The sequence below is a fragment of the Haliotis rubra genome, unplaced genomic scaffold (assembly GCF_003918875.1).
Source record: "Haliotis rubra isolate DU_JTF1 unplaced genomic scaffold, ASM391887v1 Scf715, whole genome shotgun sequence".
NCBI classification, from domain to species: Eukaryota; Metazoa; Mollusca; class Gastropoda; order Lepetellida; family Haliotidae; genus Haliotis; species Haliotis rubra.
The window spans coordinates 201,955-214,595 of record NW_025767430.1 but is presented as its reverse complement, the minus strand read 5'-3'; the positions used below and the strand labels follow the sequence as shown (position 1 = coordinate 214,595).

At 44.4% G+C, this 12,641-nt stretch overlaps 1 long non-coding RNA gene across 1 annotated transcript; it reads left to right on the top strand.

Annotated features, from left to right (window-relative positions):
- The first annotated feature begins 2,214 nt into the window (after window positions 1–2,214).
- Window positions 2,215–5,357, top strand: LOC124259262. The gene is made up of 2 exons (XR_006893795.1): window positions 2,215–2,989; window positions 3,103–5,357. It is a non-coding gene; the product is annotated as an uncharacterized LOC124259262 (long non-coding RNA).
- Window positions 5,358–12,641: the final 7,284 nt, after the last annotated feature.

Here is a 12,641-nt window from a genome sequence, read left to right as displayed (position 1 = left end):
CGATCTGACCCAATCAACCACTGTGGCTTCCACATAACCAGCAATGTTGCATTATACCTGATGTTGAGCTTGCATGTACAGTTTGTTTACTGGTGTCATGTGTCCTCAGCTCAGTGTTGGGCTGTCTCCAGTGATCATGTACAGCTTGCACTGAATGAAGTCCTCAGCTCAGTGTTAGGCTGTCTCCAGTGATCATGTACAGCTTGCACTGAAGGAAGTCCTCAGCTCAGTGTTAGGCTGTCTCCTGTGATCATGTACAGCTTGCACTGAAGGAAGTCCTCAGCTCAGTGTTAGGCTGTCTCCAGTGATCATGTACAGCTTGCACTGAAGGAAGTCCTCAGCTCAGTGTTAGGCTGTCTCCAGTGATCATGTACAGCTTGCACTGAAGGAAGTCCTCAGCTCAGTGTTAGGCTGTCTCCAGTGATCATGTACAGCTTGCACTGAAGGAAGTCCTCAGTTCAGTGTTAGGCTGTCTCCAGTGATCATGTACAGCTTGCACTGAAGGAAGTCCTCAGCTCAGTGTTAGGCTGTCTCTAGTGATCATGTACAGCTTGCACTGAAGGAAGTCCTCAGTTCAGTGTTAGGCTGTCTCCAGTGATCATGTACAGCTTGCACTGAAGGAAGTCCTCAGCTCAGTGTTAGGCTGTCTCCAGTGATCATGTACAGCTTGCACTGAAGGAAGTCCTCAGCTCAGTGTTAGGCTGTCTCCAGTGATCATGTACAGCTTGCACTGAAGGAAGTCCTCAGTTCAGTGTTAGGCTGTCTCCAGTGATCATGTACAGCTTGCACTGAATGAAGTCCTCAGCTCAGTGTTAGGCTGTCTCTAGTGATCATGTACAGCTTGCACTGAAGGAAGTTCTCAGTTCAGTGTTAGGCTGTCTCCAGTGATCATGTACAGCTTGCACGGAAGGAAGTCCTCAGCTCAGTGTTAGGCTGTCTCTAGTGATCATGTACAGCTTGCACTGAATGAAGTCCTCAGTTCAGTGTTAGGCTGTCTCTAGTGATCATGTACAGCTTGCACTGAAGGAAGTCCTCAGTTCAGTGTTGGGCTGTCTCCAGTGATCATGTACAGCTTGCACTGAATGAAGTCCTCAGTTCAGTGTTAGGCTGTCTCTAGTGATCATGTACAGCTTGCACTGAAGGAAGTCCTCAGTTCAGTGTTAGGCTGTCTCCAGTGATCATGTACAGCTTGCACTGAATGAAGTCCTCAGTTCAGTGTTAGGACTTGGAGAGGGAATCATGTTAGGCTGTCTCCAGTGATCATGTACAGCTTGCACTGAATGAAGTCCTCAGCTCAGTGTTAGGACTTGAAAGAGGGAATCATGCTGGGCTGTCTCCAGTGATCATGTACAGCTTGCACTGAATGAAGTCCTCAGCTCAGTGTTGGGCTGTCTCCAGTGATCATGTACAGCTTGCACTGAATGAAGTCCTCAGCTCAGTGTTAGGACTTGGAGAGGGAATCATGTTGGGCTGTCTCCAGTGATCATGTACAGCTTGCACTGAAGGAAGTCCTCAGCTCAGTGTTAGGCTGTCTCCAGTGATCATGTACAGCTTGCACTGAATGAAGTCCTCAGCTCAGTGTTAGGACTTGGAGAGGGAATCATGCTGGGCTGTCTCCAGTGATCATGTACAGCTTGCACTGAATGAAGTCCTCAGCTCAGTGTTAGGCTGTCTCCAGTGATCATGTACAGCTTGCACTGAATGAAGTCCTCAGCTCAGTGTTAGGCTGTCTCCAGTGATCATGTACAGCTTGCACTGAATGAAGTCCTCAGCTCAGTGTTAGGACTTGGAGAGGGAATCATGTTGGGCTGTCTCCAGTGATCATGTACAGCTTGCACTGAATGAAGTCCTCAGCTCAGTGTTAGGCTGTCTCCAGTGATCATGTACAGCTTGCACTGAATGAAGTCCTCAGCTCAGTGTTAGGCTGTCTCCAGTGATCATGTACAGCTTGCACTGAATGAAGTCCTCAGCTCAGTGTTAGGACTTGAAAGAGGGAATCATGCTGGGCTGTCTCCAGTGATCATGTACAGCTTGCACTGAAGGAAGTCCTCAGCTCAGTGTTAGGCTGTCTCCAGTGATCATGTACAGCTTGCACTGAATGAAGTCCTCAGCTCAGTGTTAGGACTTGGAGAGGGAATCATGCTGGGCTGTCTCCAGTGATCATGTACAGCTTGCACTGAAGGAAGTCCTCAGTGTCAGTGTTAGGCTGTCTCCAGTGATCATGTACAGCTTGCACTGAATGAAGTCCTCAGCTCAGTGTTAGGCTGTCTCCAGTGATCATGTACAGCTTGCACTGAATGAAGTCCTCAGCTCAGTGTTAGGACTTGAAAGAGGGAATCATGCTGGGCTGTCTCCAGTGATCATGTACAGCTTGCACTGAAGGAAGTCCTCAGCTCAGTGTTAGGCTGTCTCCAGTGATCATGTACAGCTTGCACTGAATGAAGTCCTCAGCTCAGTGTTAGGACTTGGAGAGGGAATCATGCTGGGCTGTCTCCAGTGATCATGTACAGCTTGCACTGAAGGAAGTCCTCAGCTCAGTGTTAGGCTGTCTCCAGTGATCATGTACAGCTTGCACTGAAGGAAGTTTATGGCCACAGATATTTATCACATTGATTGACCCCAATGTAACCTGCAGCTGCAGTGTGTTGTGCTGCTACAGCTGCAGTGTTGTGCTGCTACAGCTGCAGTGTGTTGTGCTGCTGCAGCTGCAGTGTGTTGTGCTGCTACAGCTGCAGTGTGTTGTCCCGCTACAGCTGAAATGTTGTGCTGCTACAGCTGCAGTGTGTTGTGCTGCTACAGCTGAAATGTGCTGCTACAGCTGCAGTGTGTTGTGCTGCTACAGCTGCAGTGTGTTGTCATGCTACAGCTGCAGCGTGTTGTCCTTCTACACCTTAGGTGTGTTGTGCTGCTACATCTGCAGTGTGTTGTGCTGCTACAGCTGAAATGTTGTGCTGCTACAGCTGCAGTGTGTTGTGCTGCTACAGCTGCAGTGTTTTCCTGCTACAGCTGCAGTGTGTTGTGCTGCTACAGATGAAATATGCTGCTACAGCTGCAGTGTGTTGTGCTGCTACAGCTGCGGTGTGTTGTCCTGCTACACCTTAGGTGTGTTTTCCTGCTACAGCTGCAGTGTGTTGTGCTGCTACAGCTGCAGCGTGTTGTCCTGCTACACCTTAGGTGTGTTTTCCCGCTACAGCTGCAGTGTGTTGTGCTGCTACAGCTGAAATGTTGTGCTGCTACAGCTGCAGTGTGTTGTGCTGCTACAGCTGCAGTGTGTTGTCCCGCTACAGCTGAAATGTTGTGCTGCTACAGCTGCAGTGTGTTGTGCTGCTAATGCTGCAGTGTGTTTTCCCGCTACAGCTGCAGTGTGTTGTGCTGCTACAGCTGACGTTTGTTGTCTTGCTAATGCTGCAGGTCAAAATGGTTTGTTTTGAAACGTATTTCAGATATTCAGGTAAACACACCTGATAAACCTGTGATGTTCTTACAATAACGAACAGAGAATCTATCAATAAGTTTGTAAGTATCAAACATCGTGTCACTTCCTAACTTAGTACTCTTGCACTCAACATACGAAGCACACAATATGTGATATAATCCCTGCACAATACGTGATATCCTCCCTGCACAATACATGATATACTCCCTGCACAATACATGATATACTCCCTGCTTGTGCTGCTTCACTTCCATACTCGTACTGTTCAGATATTCTTATCCTGACTGTCGATGCACTAGATGGGTTTTATTGTAGAATATGTTCACCATCTATCATTATCACTGGTAAATAAATCAAATGAATTGTTGCAATAACCAAGTTTTGCATTATGTGTCCCATTGTCAAATGTTTGTGTAGGAGTGGAGTAGTATTGATACTGTAGTATTGATACTGTAGTATTGAAACTGTAGTAGTCACAGTCGCCATTCTATTGTAATGGTTGACAATTCTGCATAACCTATTTCAGTTTCCTAACATAACCTTGTATATTACTGGCTTAGTGAAATTATATGCAAACGAAGTATATTGTTGGTGCCAGATTTCCTATCCCTACAGGACAATCAGTGGTTGGAACACCAGCTGTTGCATTCTCTTACTGAATAACTGTTAAAACAAATATTTATCTCAGCTTCATATATGTTAGATAAATCAATATCAAGCAAATGTTTCACTTCATGAAAGGCTGTTTCCTGTGCCCGACGCACCACATGAAGCTAATGTGTGTGTGGACAGCATCGGGGAAGGAAGACTTCTCAGAATTCCATCTACACATTTTGGTGACCTTTAAAGAAAAAGAAAAGTGGAAAATAATCTGAACCATGCAAAAAGAATCTCTTTTTGTTCTACTGAATGTAAAGTGCTGTTCTCACCTCAAGGAACATTTGCTTGAATATACTGAAAGGAAACAAACCTTGCATGACGATGTACCTATCTTTGTAGTCTTTGTTTAAAGAAACAGTACATGTTAGGCAGCAGAGCCTGTTGTATATGTTTGTATTGCACAGCTGTGTACAGTTACCAGTATACCCATGAAACTGACCTTCAACTTACTTCAAGGTGAGTATCCAGTGTTGATGGTGTCAACATAACCACCAACGTTTTGAAATACTCAGATTTTGTGGAAGAAATTGTTTCATTTAGATGGACTTCGTTCTTGAATCAGTGGCAATACTCTGAGTGTCCGTGTGACTGGTTATATGTGTGACCTGTCTCCTGCCTGGCAACACAGTGGGCACAGTGATGTGTGTCTGTGTGACTGGTTGTATGTGTGACCTGTCTCCTGCCTGGCAACACAGTGTGCACAGTGATGTGTGTCCGTGTGACTGGTTATATGTGTGACCTGTCTCCTGCCTGGCAACACAGTGTGCACAGTGATGTGTGTCCGTGTGACTGGTTATATGTGTGACCTGTCTCCTGCCTGGCAACACAGTGTGCACAGTGATGTGTGTCCGCAGTGACTGGTTATATGTGTGACCTGTCTCCTGCCTGGCAACACAGTGTGCACAGTGATGTGTGTCCGTGTGACTGGTTATATGTGTGACCTGTCTCCTGCCTGGCAACACAGTGTGCACAGTGATGAGTGTCCGTGTGACTGGTTGTATGTGTGACCTGTCTCCTGCCTGGCAACACAGTGTGCACAGTGATGTGTCCTTCACCCCGAAGACCCGGGTTCCATTCCCCACATGGGTACAATGTGTGAAGCCCATTTCTGGTGTTCCCCACCATGATATTGCTGGAATATTGCTAAAAGCGGCGTAAAACTAAACTCTGTCTGTCAGTGATGTGTCAGATGCCGTCCGCGTCTGCTTCCTGGATCTGTGCAACCAGATTTGCTGAAATACAGTTGTTTTTTCTCTCAAAATGTTGTGTTTTGAATCCTGAATGGGCAGCTCATCTTAAGGAAGCAGGCAATCAGAGTGTTCAGGTGAAATGGGGTGTAATCAACAATTGTATTAAAAGATTAATTAAGTTCACGAATCAGTACAAAGGTACCACTATTATGACAGTACAGAAAAGAGAGGCAGTACACGTTGTAAGGTAATGTACTACAACAACAGTGGTTATGGCAATACAGACAGTGATGGTAATACAGACAGTGGTGGCAATACAGACAGTGGTGGTAATACAGACAGTGGTGGTAATACAGACAGTGGTGGTAATACAGACAGTGATGGCAATACAGACAGTGGTGGCAATACAGACAGTGGTGGTAATACAGACAGTGATGGTAATACAGACAGTGGTGGCAATACAGACAGTGATGGCAATACAGACAGTGGTGCTAATACACACTGGTGGCAATACAGACAGTGGTGGCAATACAGACAGTGGTGGTAATACAGACAGTGGTGGTAATACAGACAGTGATGGCAATACAGACAGTGGTGGCAATACAGACAGTGGTGGTAATACAGACAGTGATGGTAATACAGACAGTGGTGGCAATACAGACAGTGATGGCAATACAGACAGTGGTGCTAATACACACTGGTGGCAATACAGACAGTGGTGGCAATACAGACAGTGATGGTAATACAGACAGTGGTGGTAATACAGACAGTGGTGGTAATACAGACAGTGATGGCAATACAGACAGTGGTGCTAATACACACTGGTGGCAATACAGACTGGTGGCAATACAGACAGTGATGGTAATACAGACAGTGATGGCAATACAGACAGTTGTGGTAATACAGACAGTGGTGGTAATACAGACAGTGGTGGTAATACAGACAGTGATGGCAATACAGACAGTGGTGCTAATACACACTGGTGGCAATAAAGACTGGTGGCAATACAGACAGTGATGGTAATACAGACAGTGATGGCAATACAGACAGTTGTGGTAATACACACTGGTGGCAATACAGACAGTGGTGGCAATACAGACTGATGGTAATACAGACTGGTGGCAATACAGACAGTGGTGGCAATACAGACAGTGGTGGTAATACAGACAGTGATGGCAATACAGACAGTGATGGCAATACAGACAGTGGTGGTAATACAGACTGGTGGCAATACAGACAGCGGTGGCAATACAGACAGTGATGGTAATACAGACAGTGATGGCAATACAGACAGTGGTGGTAATACAGACTGGTGGCAATACAGACAGTGATGGTAATACAGACTGGTGGCAATACAGACAGCGGTGGCAATACAGACAGTGATGGTAATACAGACAGTGATGGCAATACAGACAGTGGTGGTAATACAGACAGTGGTGGCAATACAGACAGTGATGGTAATACACACTGGTGGCAATACAGACAGTGATGGCAATACAGACAGTGGTGGTAATACAGACTGGTGGCAATACAGACAGTGGTGGCAATACAGACAGTGATGGTAATACAGACAGTGATGGCAATACAGACAGTGGTGGTAATACAGACAGTGGTGGCAATACAGACAGTGATGGTAATACACACTGGTGGCAATACAGACAGTGATGGCAATACAGACAGTGGTGGTAATACAGACTGGTGGCAATACAGACAGTGGTGGCAATACAGACAGTGATGGTAATACAGACAGTGATGGCAATACAGACAGTGGTGGTAATACAGACAGTGGTGGCAATACAGACAGTGATGGTAATACACACTGGTGGCAATACAGACAGTGATGGCAATACAGACAGTGGTGGTAATACAGACTGGTGGCAATACAGACAGTGGTGGCAATACAGACAGTGATGGTAATACAGACAGTGATGGCAATACAGACAGTGGTGGTAATACAGACAGTGATGGCAATACAGACAGTGATGGTAATACAGACTGGTGGCAATACAGACAGTGGTGGCAATACAGACAGTGATGGTAATACAGACAGTGATGGCAATACAGACAGTGGTGGCAATACAGACAGTGATGGTAATACAGACAATGATGGCAATACAGACAGTGGTGGTAATACAGACAGTGGTGGCAATACAGACAGTGATGGTAATACAGACTGGTGGCAATACAGACAGTGATGGTAATACAGACAATGGTGGTAATACAGACTGGTGGCAATACAGACAGTGGTGGTAATACAGACAGTGATGGCAATACAGACAGTGGTGGTAATACAGACTGGTGGCAATACAGACTGGTGGTAATACAGACAGTGATGGTAATACAGACAGTGGTGGCAATACAGACAGTGGTGGCAATACAAACAGTGGTGGTAATACAGACAGTGGTGGCAATACAAACAGTGGTGGTAATACAGACAGTGGTGGTAATACAGACAGCGGTGGAAATACAGACTGGTGGCAATACAGACAGTGGTGGTAATACAGACAGTGATGGTAATACAGACAGTGATGCCAATACAGACAGTGGTGGCAATACAAACAGTGGTGGTAATACAGACAGTGGTGGCAATATAAACAGTGGTGGTAATACAGACAGTGGTGGTAATACAGACAGCGGTGGAAATACAGACTAGTGGCAATACAGACAGTGATGGTAATACAGACAGTGATGGTAATACAGACACTGATGGTAATACAGACACCGATGGCAATACAGACAGTGGTTATGGCAATACAGACAGTGATGGTAATACAGACAGTGATGGTAATACAGACAGTGATGCCAATACAGACAGTGGTGGTTATACAGACAGTGATGCCAATACAGACAGTGGTTATGGCAATACAGACAGTGATGGCAATACAGACAGTGGTGGTAATACAGACTGGTGGCGATACAGACAGTTGTGGTAAGACAGAGAGTGATGGTAATACAGACTGGTGGTAATACAGACAGTGATGGTTATACAGACAGTGGTGGCAATACAGACAGTGATGCCAATACAGACAGTGGTGGTGGTAATACAGACAGTGGTGGTAATACAGACAGTGATGGTAATACAGACTGGTGGTAATACAGACAGTGATGCCAATACAGACAGTGATGGTAATAGAGACAGTGATGCCAATACAGACAGTGATGGTAATACAGACGGTGGTAATACAGACAGTGATGGTAATACAGACAGTGGTGGCAATACAGACAGTGATGGTAATACAGACTGGTGGTAATACAGACAGTGATGCCAATACAGACAGTGATGGTAATAGAGACAGTGATGCCAATACAGACAGTGATGGTAATACAGACAGTGATGGTAATACAGACGGTGGTAATACAGACAGTGATGGTAATACAGACAGTGGTGGCAATACAGACAGTGATGGTAATACAGACAGTGATGCCAATACAGACAGTGATGCCAATACAGACAGTGATGGTTATACGGACAGTGATGGTAATACAGACAGTGATGCCAATACAGACAGTGGTGGTAATACAGACAGTGATGGTAATACAGACACTGATGGTAATACAGACAGTGATGCCAATACAGACAGTGGTGGTGGTAATACAGACAGTGGTGGTATTACAGACAGTGATGGTAATACAGACAGTGGTGGTAATACAGACAGTGGTGGTAATACAGACAGTGGTGGCAATACAGACAGTGGTGGCAATACAGACATCGTCATCGCCCCAGCTGACAAGGGTAAGGCCACCATTGTTCTAGACAATGACCATGGTAGACAACCTGCTAGATGACACCGCCACGTACAAGAAGATCATGAAGGATCCTATTGCCAAAGTGAATTGCCAGCACAAGTCCACCCTAAAAATCCTGCACGATAAATTTGAACTCTCTACAGATCTGTATCGTAAACTATCAGTATCCCATCCTCAGCCACCCTATGCCTGAGCAACAGTCAAGATCCATAAGAATCCTGTCAAAACGCATCTACTAGTCTGCTCCCGTGATACAGTGTTTTACAATACTGCCCAGCACCTTACCCAAGTACTCGCTCCTTTAGGTAAATCTGCCAACTCCTTCATCAACGACTCAACAGACTTCTGCAGCAAGATCCGCGACATCTCCAATCCAGGTCCCATCATCAAATGTACCTAGAGAAGAAGTGCTCCAAGCCTTACGCCACAGAATTGATAAACTTCAACAACCCCTCAACACCAGCCTCTCAACCGACTCCATCATCAGTCTCACCTCAGCCTGCATCAACTCCACTTACTTCACCTGGGGGGACGAGCTCTATGAACAAATTCATGGACTTCCCATGGGCTTCCCCTTATCACCCATCCTAACCGAAATTTACATGACGGACCTGGAAGATAAAGCACTAGATACTGCACACTTCAAACCTACGTCTTGGTATCACAAAGTGGATGATACCTTCGTCATCCTCCAACCTCGAGCTCAGCAAGATCCCATTCAGCTTCTGACCCATCTCAACAACCAACATCCCCGCATCAAGTTCACCATGGAAACCGAGCAGAACCAGCAACTACCTTTCCTTGACATCCTTGTGTCCCGTACCTCCTGCAACCAACTCCAGACCACTGTATATAGAAAACCTACCCATACGGATCAGTACATCCACTACAACTCCAATCATCCACCTAAAGTTAAGACCGGCATCATCTCCACATTAACCAGAAGGGCCAAGAACATCTGTTCAACTAAACTACAAGATGAAATAGAACACCTCAAGAAAGTCTTCGTAGAACTTAACCACTTTCCATCCCAAATACTCAACAGAACCATTGCTGCAACCCTGTCACCTCCTACCAAAAGACACAAACCAGATTCAGCCCCCATCAAGATATCCATCCCCTACATTGGCAAACCGTCACATCAAATCAACCATCTCCTAAAACAACAAGCTGGCATAGATACCACCGCGTCCTCCAGCCTTAACAACATTCTCCATGCCAATGGAAGAAAACTAGCCACCGTCAAGAACAACAACCCAAAATGTGTCATCTACAAAATAAACTGTGATTGTGGGCAGAGTTACATAGCCGAAACGTCCCGACCCATCAACACCCGACCGCATCAAAGCAAGCCCCAATCTTCAAATAGAGTGGTCTAACATCACCATTATCGCTAACAAACAAACAGATTTCACTAAACGCAAGCTCACCGAAGCCATCCACATCAAACGCCAAAAGCCCACCATCAACCGAGACCAAGGATACTTCATTCCATCCGCTTAAGATGCACTCATCCACCATGCCCAATCTACTGTATAAACTCTGCTGTATTAAAGGAGAATACGAACGAAAACAAAACTTTTTAGATATTGTAAAAGATATTCTAAAAGTCACATTCCGCGAATAAAATTGAACAAAAAGTTTGTAAAATAGCAATAAAAACACAAAAACGTACTCGTATTTCCGCCTCTTACGGAAACACCCGACAGTTAATGAGCAGAGGGGGTATCACATGACATGACGTCATAAGTGCCTGTTGCTGATGGCTTCCTCTTTGATTTTACCTCACAACTTAACAGTGTCCGTGGATTCTGAAGCAGTAAAAGATGTTCCTGATGTCATTTCTGAATGGATGTTAGACCGTATCAAAACGATCCCATTTTACATCTTGCAAGACAATCTTCCACTGAAGATGAAGAAGAAGAATCAAGCGAAACGTAGGCACCGCTAGAGGTCAAAATATATTTAATAATAGATCATATCATTTAACATGATTACTATTTGTCAGCAAAATGTCATACAGTTCAAGCCAGCAAACTCACCCCTATGAATATATGACCAGTCACTAAGAATTATTTTTTTAAAATGTGATTACAGTTCATTTTGTGTCAAATGGGTGACTGTAGGGTGTCTGAGATATAAAAACAAAATAATTATGCTTCAGACGAGGGAAAATAAAAATGATCTGCTTCAAAAATTACACTGGAATTATTTTGTTGAAAAAAATTAGGATCCTTGTTCTCATTAATAACGTATCAAGTCTCGATACAAGATCCCAGCTTGGTCGAGCAGAGATAATATTCGCGACGCAGATAAGTTATTCCCCAAAAACCGGTGAATTGTAAAATACTAGTCAGGACAATGTATGTTTCCCCATTGTTTGGTTATGGAAATAGTTATGGTACTCGGTCATAGCCTTAGAATGACATCCTGTCAGCCAATGAGAATACAGAACAACTTTCAGGGCACACACTATTGACAAATAGCGAGTCTGATGCCGACGTGCGTAACTGGACAAAATGGAAAACAATGAAAGCAACAAGTACTTCATGATTTTTCGTTGTATTCGGCAATGTTTCGGATAGACTGCTGCATTTAGGGCTCCAAACCGAAAAGAGCGTTATAGCGAAACATTTTCAAGCTCAGGTGAAATCTCTTACTGATTTTGATAATATATATCTCATGTGTACCAGTCGAACTGCCCCAGCTACAAAATGCGCCAGCAAATTTGGTCATTCATTCTAATTTGTTCAAATTTATTTATATAATGATTGGATGCAAAGTTTTTGTCAACTTATTATGATATTATGTTCTTCATATAAAAGTTATTAGGAAGTAATATTTCTGATAAATGTTTCATAACTATGTATAAACTTATATATGAAGAACATAATATCAAAGTTGACAAAACTATGCATTTATGGCCTATATTTATTCATTTTAAATAAAAAGGGGCATTTTGACCACCCCACTGGGGCAATTTGACCAAATTTGCTGGGTCATTTTGTAGCGGGGGCAATTCGACTGGCAATCGGACTTGATATAATTTATGTTAAAAATACCACTGACAGTAAGTTGTTACAGGGAATGATGGAGTATAATTAATGAATCTCGTGGGTACTTTTTCCTTCTTCAGCCTAGCTTGGGGATTTCCATACCCCATGCGTGCATGTCTCTTTCATATGCGTCCGACTCGGAATGATCTACGCATTTCTCCTGCCGAAATCTGTCATTTCACTTGGAAAACGGAAGAAATGGTGGTTCTTTCCCATGTTCGATGATGCCGTGCATCCCCAGGCAATGCAATACACCATCGTACCATTTAAAAAAACGACAGAAACAACACAATTTGTACTACTGTAGCGCTTGGTCTTTGGCAATCATACCCACGGCATGGTCTGTCGGCACGAATTTCAACTCGACCGGCTCGGTGTCTTCCAACAAGGTGAGCAGTTGGGCTTTCCTCATGCGAGAATAACCCTTCAATCCCCGTTCTTTAGCTATGAGTTTGAGTTCTCGTGCAGTAGGGGGCTTGACATATTTCATGTCAAGCAAGGTGAGCAGTTGGGGTTTCCTCATGCGAGAATAACCCACCAATCCACGACTTT